The 12,232-nt window shown below is 32.2% G+C and overlaps 2 non-coding genes across 2 annotated transcripts; both read right to left on the bottom strand.

Annotated features, from left to right (window-relative positions):
• Positions 1–11,186: 11,186 nt before the first annotated feature.
• Trnad-guc (transfer RNA aspartic acid (anticodon GUC)) lies at positions 11,187–11,258 on the bottom strand. The gene has a single exon. It is a non-coding gene; the product is annotated as a tRNA-Asp (tRNA).
• Positions 11,259–11,790: 532 nt separating this feature from the next.
• Positions 11,791–11,862, bottom strand: Trnad-guc (transfer RNA aspartic acid (anticodon GUC)). Its single transcript has one exon. It is a non-coding gene; the product is annotated as a tRNA-Asp (tRNA).
• Between the last annotated feature and the right edge of the window lie 370 nt (positions 11,863–12,232).

The raw sequence follows: 12,232 nt of genomic DNA, 5'->3' as shown, positions 1-12,232 counted from the left end.
GTTCTTTCTTTATTTCTCCCGACAAAATATTGCAACCTATAATTATTAAATTTGAATAAACACATAGAACACTTTAAAATCCATTTCTAGTAGGTATTCCTATATACAATATTACCATATTTTTGAACACATGTCTACAAATAAAAACAGCCTTTTCTCTTGCTTTAAAGTTCGCTTATTTGTAAGAACACCTTGGCGGTATGCTTTTGAACTGATCGTCACCAGTGCTTATACGTTGAAAATAACAGTTTTCACATCAGCGTTGTTTGTGCAGTGTGGAGGCTGTAAAAATTCGCCCTGTACATTCAGAGATGCTTTATTTTCGATCCTTAAAGTTCGTTCAGCACGACATTATTGTTGTGTTTGTGTTCATTTAGATCTTTCTATATGGCTTTTTTCATGTTGGGTGGGTCAAGTATTCCTGACTTGAATACTGTTGAATCATTCTTGGGATATGTGGCCCGCTTTTTAAATTTGTCTTTTGACTTATAATCTGTGATATGCAGGCTTTATAAGTGGGCGTGGACGATAGTTTGCACTTGACAGTACCGTCCATTAACAGACTCAATCAAACCGAGCCTGCAACAGTTTCAATTTTGACGCTTCGAGGTTTGTGAAGTTAACAGCCTAGCAACCTGGCAGCCTAGCATCCTGAAGTTGGCAGCCTTGCAGCCTGAAGTTGGCAGCCTAGCAGCCTAAAGAAAACTAAGGATAATACAAACATGAAAACCGTCGACACAGTGTGATAATGTTACTTGTTCCCATAGGGTTCACCATAAAGGTACTCCACTGAGGTTTAAAAGCCTAAAACATAACATTTGAATTTCTTACATAAATGAGCTTGGGCACTTTAAACAGAAATATATGCAAAGATATTAAAGAAATATACTTTTAAATAAATTGAAAATCGTATTTCTATGCTTTTTATAGCCCGATTTAAGTGAAAAGCGTTTAAATGCTTTTCATTTTGGGTCATTTTTTACAATTTGAATAATTATCCTGGAAAAACGAAGTGAGCGAATGATCTTAAATTTTGCACAAAGATTAGTGGTCTAAGCGTACATCAAATGGTACATTTATCTTGAAAAAAATATTTTCAGTCCCATCGTGTCAAAAAACCTCAGTGGAGTCCCTTTAAATACTGCTATGCAAAAATAAGATAAACAAGATCAACAAGGAAAGGCGGCGTTCAATGAATGCAGCCCCACGTCTGTGTTGTGAGAAAGACCTGCAACTGTTGTTTATAGCATGTCTTCACAGGGCCACCATACTTAACACAGCCTCGTTTTTGAGTTTAATCTCGCGTTATCGAGAATTCAAGACTCCATTTTGGAAATCCTTTTTTTTGACAGTTGTTAGATTTTTTGGAAATATTTTTTATTAAAACTTAAAGAGAATATATTTATGGATTCAATGATGTATTTAGAATAAAGGTGAGTTTTTTCCCGTTCGTTGTTTTTGCATATTATTGTAAGAATCAATCATTAATTGCATATAGTGAAAACTATTGCAAAACTCAGTCATTAATTGTAAATCAGATGAAAATTATCATCTGGATCTTTAACTTTTTACTTTTCCTAAAATCTTAGTACATATTGCCATGTTAAATTTTCTTGGAATATTTTGGATCATCTGGAGGCATGCAGCTTTAGGTGTAAGAATTTTTGTGTGATAACAAGAGAAAAAATACTATTTTAGTAAAATCGTCGTTGCCGTTATCGTTGCCGTCCGCAAACTTTAATCTTGATAATAACTTGTTACGTTCTCGGTATATTGTCTTCATACTTGGCCACAACAACCCTTTGGACAATAACTTCTAGAAGACCAGAATAGCCTTGACATTCAATCATAAATGACATTGACCTTCGATGCTATATGTCTAAATTTTGCTTTGTTGTTGATTTTGGCTATTAGTGGCTATAACATATTTTCAATAAAGTGTCTTCAAACTTGAACATTATAGTCTTTTAGGATAGACTTCAAGTAAACATCATAGTCCTTGACCTTCACTGTAAAAGTATTGGAATTTTCAATTTTTTGTTGTAACTGACTATCTCTTTGTAATTAATAAATGGATTGACATAATAAAATAACACAACATTTTTTAGGACAAGACCTTCATGAAAATTAAACTCATATTTTTTTCACTAATTGACTCTATAATTGGCTCTAACTTAGTAATTTATCAATGGGTTATTTGCATACTTGGACAAAACAACCTGTAGGAAAAGACTTTTTAAAAGATTCAACTGATTCATACGTAGACAAAAAATACTTGTGACCAAAAAAGCATGTGGTATTATTAAGATATGACTGTGACCTTTATGACCTGGATGAATTTGGTTTATATTTTCATTTGTCATTTATTTATGGAAATGATTAATACTTAGTCAAAAGAACAAGTGTGACTTCACAGACCTTTTAGACATAAAAGAAAGAGAAAAACTTGTCTTTTTGTCTTTAATTTTATTTTCAAAGATTTGTTTAAAGCGTTTATTTGTCCCGAGCGCGGCTCTTGTTATAAACTGATTGTGAATTTGGTTAAAGATTATCGCAAGTCAGATGCTTAAGCTAGAAAGAAGGAAAGTTGAGTAAACTCTCCGAAACTTTCAAAGAAAAATAAATGAAATTTATCATTTGCTTTTTAGCACAGCTTTTACGCATCTAAAAAGTAGTAACGATAATTTATATCACTCAGGAGTGATTGTTTGTAAATACATTTTGACACCTGATCACACCGCCAACGAGTTATCTTATCATTCTAAAATCTCCCCAGATAAACAATGGTTAAAATCTTGATTTCCGAAGAAATATTGACCCTTATTACCAATTAAATTATGCGCTCTACAATCCTAAAATAAGTATGATCCCTCGAAAGCGTTAAGCGACAACAACCGTTTATAATGTTAATGTGTACATACATTATTTCTTTGTATAGTAAATGTTATTTAACAGCAATATAAATGGCAAATAGTTATGTATTTCAATTTGGATTTATTTGTTTTATCTCTAGATATTATTAACAGTTTTAAGGACTGTTTACCATTTCCACTCTTATTATTATAATTATTGTTATTAATAATAATATAAATCAGCAAAAGAAAGTAATAACACGATTACTGTTACTGACACAGAAGTTGAAGATGATGGCAGCACAACGTCCACAGAGGATTATCCTGACAAGAAAAGGAAACGCCAACAAGAGGAAAATGTTTCATCATCAGACGAAATCGATGACAAGAGGACAGAACCAAAATATAGAGACAGCAAAAGTGAAACGTCAGAAAACAAGAAAGATAATAAAAGTAAGTATCTAAACATGAAAATGATTTAAGTGAAGCGTCAAGAGAGAATGTCAAACAAAAAAGTAAAAAATAAATCAGACAAAAGAGAAAGATCTGTCATCGATGAAAAGAGTTCAGGGACGAAATAAGTGAAATAGCAGAAGATGATAGTGATGAAAATAATCCACACAAAAGTGAAATCTCAACAATGATGAATCAGATAATAAAGTATTATCAATAGACGGTAATGAAGACAAGAACACAGGACACAAAGTAGGATGAACAAATCGAGAAATATCAACACACGAAAGTGACGACAGGAATTCAGATTTCAAAGTTGAATACGACATAAGGGAACCATCAACAAGTTGTTATAAAAATAACATAAAACAAATCAAGGCTGAACACACCAATATCGAAACATCGCCAGATGTAAGTGATGATAAGAGATCTGAATTCGAAGATGTAAGTAATTGTATAAATACTCACCAAAAAAAAAAAGAAATGACAAAAAAGACATAACAGACAAGGAACACAAGTATGCAAAATCTGAAAGTATAAAGGAGATTTTAGTAGATGATGAAACAACAAGTGAAGATGCAGATGTGACGCGTTATCCAAAAATATTTTGAAATAAGTGTTACCGCAGAAGAATTTGAGGAGATGCGACCTGCCAAACAATTAACAAAATAGAAGAAAAATTCTGGAAACAAAGTGATTCCTCAGAAGCATTAATCACAACATAATAACATAAGAATTGCAGACTCGGTTTGATTGAGTCTGTACATGAGGGATAATGAATAAGTGCAACATCCCTCACGCCCCCTAGCACCGGCTTAAGCGGTACCCAATTCTCAACACTTTATAGTGTTGGCATCAATGATCCCGAAGGACCAGAAAATATAACAACACTGAAGTGAAGTACGGGGCAACTTTTTACGGCTGCCACACGGCACTTGACACCTGCTGTTGTGAAGTTCCCCAATTTGTAAAGGGTTGGACCTATATCCTTGGTGATAAATTCACTGAGGTTAACCCAGTCTGTATTAAAGTTTAAATATCACAAAGTGCAAAAAAAGAACACTCTCTTAGAAACAGATGCTACTTCTTTATGAATGCAGAATGTAAGCATGAAACGTGTTGTGTATGGACTATGAAAATTGACAAGGAACCGAAAAGAGAAAGACATGTAGTATTTACGGTTATCGAACACAGCCTGTGGTAAAACACAAAAAAAAACCTGGTAAACGGCAGTTGAGTTATACTCAAAGAAGAAAAGCACAGGACAAAATGAAAAAGGAGTCAGTGGAAAGTGTTTTCTGGAGACAATATGAAGATATACCTCAGGCTGATTTAGCCTGCAACATTTTCAATTTTGTTGTGTTGGGCTTTCTTTAGGGATTCTGTATTTATCTATTTTAAGAACAGAAAACTATACCGAATGTCAGTCAGAAACAATTTTAAGAAAGGCAAAATCTGAAACTAAAACCGGAGACATTCTCCACCCAGAACCGTTTACAGAATTGGTGATTTTGAAAGAAGTTTACGACGAAGACAACGGATATATACAGGAAATGTCATATGCACCATGCATGGCTGTCCTTTACACTGAAGAGTCTCTGAACGTCACAAAAAATGCGATACGCCATGGTTCTGGGGTATTTAGATGCAACTGGACGAGTAGTAAAGAAACAACACCAAAAAAGAGTACTTTACTATTCAATGGTAATTAGTGAAACCAACATGCCAGTGGTAACTATTTTAAAATTTATTAATGATCATTACGCAACGAATTTTATAAAACGACCCCTGTTAATTCTAGAAACGGCTCTCTTGGACCAAAATTATTTCCACGTAGAATAGAGGTTTTTTTCTTGGGCTATAATTCATAGCGTTCTTCTCACATTTAATTACACGACAATCAATCGGTATCTGGAAAGATGCCTGGAAATTTGCACCGGAAAAGACGACTGCCACTTTACGGTTGTGCACGTCTGCTGTGTTCACATATTAAGGGCAATACGTGTTACCAAGGAACAGAAAGTAAAATACGAGAAATTGAGAGAAATAATTCTAAGGATGGTGGCACTGTTGCAGAATACTACTAGCTTACGCCAAGCTGTGGATGTATGGAAAATATTTTGTTCTGTCCTCAACAGCAAGAAAAAAACAAAACCAGTCGAAAAAGCTGTAAGAAAGATGACGACAATGATGAGGAATGCGTCGTTACAAACAGACGACAGTGACGAAGACAGCATTTTCACAGAAAGTAAATTTATTTATGCGAACTTAAATGATAATTTATTACTAATTTCCTGTACTAATAAATAAAACGTTGTCTAGCTTAAAACAATTCCTTACAGACAATATAATATATGTCAATCAAGGAAAGGCGGCGTTCAAGAACGCAACCCCTTGATATGCGTGTTCTATAAAAATAAAAGTTTAAACATATTGTAGTGGACATTTTCTTATACTCTGCTGCAATCTTACTAAAAAAATTAAATATTGAATTCAGTAACAGGTCGATGTGCGAACTCATTTGGACAGTTCATTTATTCACGCTAATTAAAAACTTCATTATGAAAATCTTAACATTCGTTTTAAGAGATTTATTCATAAATCAAAAATATGCAAAATCAACGAAAACATGTTTGTTGAATTCATAAATTCAAAGTTTGTAAATGAATTCGTTTGATTTCATATTATGTTTTATGTTTTGTTTTCAATACAGATTTTTGTCAAAGTAGATTGATAGGAAAAGACAATGAGGAGAAACCATGTATTCGTGAAAGATCACCGGGCATTGCATTATTTATCTATAACCTTGTCCAAGATGATTCAGAAGATGATGAAGTTCCTGAAAACATTTATTTCCATCATGAAGCTATAAATTACATTGCACAAAACTACATGCCATTGTATCCTATTTGGAGTGGATGTATGTTGAAGGATGGAAATACCCGCGCTTCCAATGCCTCCGTAGAAGCTTGGATAAAAATCGTTAAGAAAGATGTGTTGATGGGGAAACTATTTTGAGAATTCGAGAGTTCGTAAGGACACTCAGGCCAGTAGTGGGGGTAGATTAAGGAATGTGAGAATAAAACAAGAACGGAAAGGTACGAGTAAAGGTAAGAAAAGAAAGATACTCGCAGAAGACATACAACAAGCTGAAGAGTCTTTGACAAAGAAGGCAAAAGGAACAGAAAGAAGAAGTTTTCTATATTCTCCAATTAAAGGGTTCCGGTATCAAAGTCAGTGAAGAAGACTAAACCAAAGGAAGCAAAGAAAAAAAACAAGCTTGATAGAGGAAAAAAGAAAAGAACAAGAGAGAAAAGCCCTCCTGGGTTTATAAACGTAGGAAACAGTTACTAGCTGAATTCAACCCTGCAGGCAGTAGCAGCTATGAAACGGTTACAGTGGGAAGGTACAGTCATTTAAACCAAACAGGAACCATGATTCTTGTTGATGTGCCAATACTAACCCTATTGAGAAAGTAAGAATATAAGTATTAATGTAAACACTTCCTTAACGTTTTTTTTTTAAATTTTGTCACTTAACATATTTAAGGTATTCTTATGCACAGTAACACATCACTATTGCTAGATTCAATTTATTATGTGTGTTAAATAGGTGACGATAAAATCTCTGCTAAAACAAGAAAAATTGTTAAAAACTTCAAAAGATTAAAGTGCACGACCAACAGATAGATCCGAAACATTTTAGAGTATGAATTACTTGTAACTTAATTGATTAATTAAAAGAACGGAAGCCTAAAATAATCTTATATTTAAACCGAATTACTAGTGACTGCAAAATAACCACTACTACTTGAATGTCTCTATTTTAAAATAACTGGTGTCATTACAATTTAAACAATATGAAAATCCTACCTTTCTTTACATTTCGACAATTTTCATCATTTTCAACCATTCATCTATTATTTCAAACCTTTATAGGTAAGTATTTAGGTGATCATGGCCCTATGTCTATTAAGCTGTTAAGGGATGGACAAAATACACTTTTGCTTACATATTTAAACCGCATACCCTTTTAAAAGACTTTACATTTATCCTTCAGGAGGCTGCTTGGATGGGGCTAACATACATAAGGGGTCAACAACAGCCCTAGATGGTGCAGAGTTCGTCCAGAATATTACATAGAAACCATAAGAAAATAATGACATTGCAATGTACAAGAACCTGCCAAGCTTGTAAATTGGTAAGATAATTAGTTCATTATAATCCAGTGTATGAAGCGATTTAGATATTGCCAAGCTTTATCAGGAAACTATCGCTTTTTCAATCATTTTTATATTGATTTTGTGATATGAAGCAAAGCAGTTCAATTCGATGCAGTAAAAAAGATTTATATTTTAAACATCCTTTTTTACATAATCATTCAAACTTATGGACAAATGCCTCCCAAAAAAGGACACTGAGTAAGGCCTTTATTGGCAAGAGGTCTTTATTTACAGGTTACTCAGTTCTAATGAATCAATGGAAGGTGTCTGAAAATCGGCCTTTATTTACAGGGTTGTATTTATTTTGTGGTGGTTTTTTAAAACTTTAAGACAGCTTTGACAATGTTTTGTCGCTGGAGTAATTGAATTTCCGATTGATACGTCACTTTTTGGCTTTATCTGAGATATTCAACAACTATAATTGTTTGAGATACTACATGTACACCAAACGTATTCTTTTTATAATTATTTTCGTAAACAAGTAACTTTAATAACTTAAAGGTAGTTTGGAAAAAATGAAAATATTGAGAGAGGAAGACGCTCATTGAGTAAATAGTGTCTTTATTATTCAAGAATAGATTTCCTGATGAAAATACAATAATTCTTTAACAGAAGAAATACGAAAATCCGTTAAATGATTAAATAATACCCATATAACACAAACTGACTGAAATATTTTCAAGAATTGCTAGACATGCACATTTCCGTATATACTAGCATACATAATTTCACAATGGTAGTATATAAGGAAACGTCTCTGTAGATTAATTTTTAAAAACATTTCGGAAAGTAATAGATTTCTTTAATTATGACCAGTGACAGTGAGCATATGTCTTTTAACAGTAACACACAATAATAACAAGGTAAATTAAAGACAGGAATGTATCAAGATTATAATGAAAAACAAATATTTTATTAGTGTCATATTCAGTCTCGTGTTTACATAGAAAATAATACACACTTTTTGGTGGATTTGGTAAAAGTCCAACATTTACATGCATCGAATAAATAAAACGTTTTGTCTTACCTTTGTACGACAGTGTTCTACAATATGCAAATAAATATTGAAATATATACTAATATATGTGACCACATTCTGCATATTTATACAACGTTCACTATACATTTACTGAAAGCTTATTACTGTTTAAATTAAATTATAATGTTGCAAATTAAAAGCAATTCTTCGTCGGGGTTTTGAACCCGATCTGCCAATTCAATTCAATTCAAAACTTTATTGCCAGAGTCACGGTTTCCAATATGTAAAATATATTATTGATGATATAAAATATTTTGCTACGAATTCCTGTTTTGAATTGTTTACTCTACAATCCTGACCTTCCGACTTAGTCAACAGTCGAAATGGAATCAATAAAACAACAGAACAATTTCTTTTACTTGATATAAGCTTTTGAATAAAAAATGTAGTGTTAAGATATGACCATTTGAGGAGTAATTAGATCTTGATCCTTCTATCAATTACATTTTCGTTAACTTGAAACACTAATTAGGGGCATGATATAAAATAAAATACAATAAAACAAAATTTAATCTGATATAATATAATATGATATATATAGTTTAATGCTATTTAAAGCACACTTAATATTTTAATGAATTTAAACTAAATGTACTGATATTAAATCCACAAGAAAGATTTATATAGAAAACATTATTTCAACGTGATATCTATACTCCATAGATACTCCATAGACTCATGACTCATTAACATATTTGATTTAAACATGTCATTTTATCCATTCATCTAAAATCCCTTTATAAACAACAGAAAAAAAGTAAAATTTTAAACAGACACACTTAATTGTATAAAGGTACATTTTAAGTTATTTTCTTGTTAGCTCAATAGTAAAGATTTCGCTTCATTTACATACAAATGTTGATGCAAAATAGTTATTAATTTAAAGAAACTCAATTTAGCTCAATTTATGTTTCTTTTATAGATCAGCAGGGACACTAATAACATAAAAGAAAGAATAACATGATTAAGAAATACAATTAGCAATAATTTTAAAAACGTACTTAAGTGTATTCTAAGCACGACAAAACTGCTTTAGCATTAACTGATTTGAGTAACCTCCATTAAGAAAAATGAATTGACTCTGAGTGAAATTTTAATCTTATTGAGGAAAATAGTTATTGTTCTATAAGAATCGGAGGTCCAAAAGCCTAATATAATAAATGTCAGAGTTCTTACATAAATACCATAGATCATGAGAGGCGCTTAAAACAGGAACAAAAGCAAAATATGGTTTAGAAATTGTTTGAAATTGTACATTTGTGTATTCTTAGCCTGAAAAAAAGTTGATTTGGTATTAACTTGAATTTGAGTAACATCCATTTAGAAATTGTAAGCACATTGACTCGTCTCGTAATTGGTCGAGACATTACATCCTTATTTTTTTTTTTACAATTTTCAAAACAAAATGTTAGTAGACACTTTACTAATTATACATAAAAAGCGTTGGCTTTCATCATATTAAAGTGAAAATCTATATTGTCGTAAAAAATAAGCTTCTCCCCGACGGGGAATTGAACCACGGTCTCCCGCGTGACAGGCGGGGATACTCAACACTATACTATCGAGGATTGCTTGCTTAAAGTTTTACAAAATATCGTAAAAATAGAAAAACAGAAAGAATAGAATAGGATCTATAGAAAGTACTTATTTCTCCATGCTTTTCATTAATTTTCAATGCAAATTGTCTTATTTTTGTCTTTAAATGTATTTCCATTCTATGTTGAAGAACCACAATAACATGGTCTAAAATACATGTAAAGTAAAACTGTAATTTTGAACGTATGAGCACTGGTGATGATAGGTTCAAAAGCATATATAAGTGAATCTTAAAGCAAGAAAAAAGGTTGTTTTTATCTATAAACAGTTGTTCAAAAATATGGTTCCGCTAATTACTATAATAGACAAAATGCTTAATAGGTAGGCGATTGAAATACGGCTCAAACATGAACTGAACAACTTGATATCAGCATTGAAGAAGAAATACGCAAAATCAAACTAATTACTACCCCCGTCCTCTCTAACAATAGAAAATGATTTGCGATTTTATCAGACAAAACAAAAAAGATAATTATGCGGTCATATTGACTATAGGAATACCTACTAGATACGGATTTTAAAGTGTTATGTGTATTTATTTAAAACAAATAATTATGGGCTGCAACATTTAATCGGCAGAAATAAAAAAGAACGTCCCCGACGTTGAATCGAACCCCGGTCACCTGCGTGAAAGTAGTCAGCTTCTGAGTGAGTTTTAATCTTATTGAGGAAAAGTGTTATTCTACAAGAATTGCAGGTCCGAAAGCCTAAAATAATAAATGTCAGAGTTCTAACATAGATAACATAGATCAGGAGAGGCACTTAAAACAGGATTAAAAGCAAAATACGGTTTATTAGAAATTGTTTGAAATTATACATTTGTGTATTCTTAGACTGCAAATATTGATTTGGAATTAACTTGAATTTGAGTAACCTCCATTTAGAAATTGTAAGCACATTGACTCGTCTCATAATTGGTCGAGAGACATTTCAACCTTATATCATTTCTTTTTACAATTTTCAAAACAAAATGTCAGTAAAGGCACTTTACTAATTATACAGAAATAGCGTAAAAATTTAGCATCTCCCCGACGGGGAATTGAACCCCGGTCTCCCGCGTGACAGGCGGGGATACTCACCACTATACTATCGAGGATTGCTTGTTGAATATGGATAAATCTAGTTACTTATATATAATATACTGTAAAGTATAGATAATCAGTGGGATAAAGGTAAAGAAAAGTATAATCAGGAAAACTATCATTATTACATTTATGTGTAAAACTCGTTGGTTTAAATCGCCATACAAGTAAAAAGAAATGCACATACTTTGAACACCGGGCTGACAATTCAATTCAGTTCAATTCAAAAGTTTATTGTCACAGTTTACAATATGTAAATCATATTGATGACAAAATATTTTGCCACGAATTCCAACTTTACAATCCTGACCTTCAGACAAGTAACGATGAAGATAAATTTGTAATTTTGTGTATTCTCAGCCCGGAAAATTGCTTTGGCATTTGAATTACCTCCATTAAGAAAAAAATGTAAGTACATTGACGCGTCTTGTATGTTTTATAATTTTCAAAACATAATGTGTGAAGACACTTTACTAATTATACAGACGAAATAGCGAGAATGTTCATCATTTGAGAAAATCCATGTTGTCGTAAAAGAATAAGCATCTCCCCGACGGGGAATTGAACCCCGGTCTCCCGCGTGACAGGCGGGGATACTCACCACTATACTATCGAGAATTGCTTGCTTAGCATAACACTATTATCTTACATATAATAATTATACTGTAAAGTATACATGTGGATAATCAGTAAGATGAATGTAAAGAAAAACATTATAAGAACTAACATTATTACATTTATGTGTAAAAATCGTTGGTTTAAATCGCCATACAAGTAAATAGAAAGTGTGAATGCACATACACTCTGTCAAGAATAAATTATATTGTCGTAAAATATAAGCATTTCTCCAGACGGAGAATTGATCCCGATCTGCATTTCAATTCAATTCAAAACTTTATTGTCAGCGTCACAATTTACAATATGTAAAAAAAACATATGAACAATTATCAATCCGAAGAAGTAGTAGATGTAACAATATAATCATAAA

This window comes from Ruditapes philippinarum, unplaced genomic scaffold (genome assembly GCF_026571515.1).
Source record: "Ruditapes philippinarum isolate M1 unplaced genomic scaffold, ASM2657151v2 ctg13677_1_1_1_1, whole genome shotgun sequence".
In the NCBI taxonomy this organism is placed as follows: Eukaryota; Metazoa; Mollusca; class Bivalvia; order Venerida; family Veneridae; genus Ruditapes; species Ruditapes philippinarum.
Note: the sequence above shows the minus strand (reverse complement) of the source record. Positions and strands in the feature narration are given on the sequence as shown.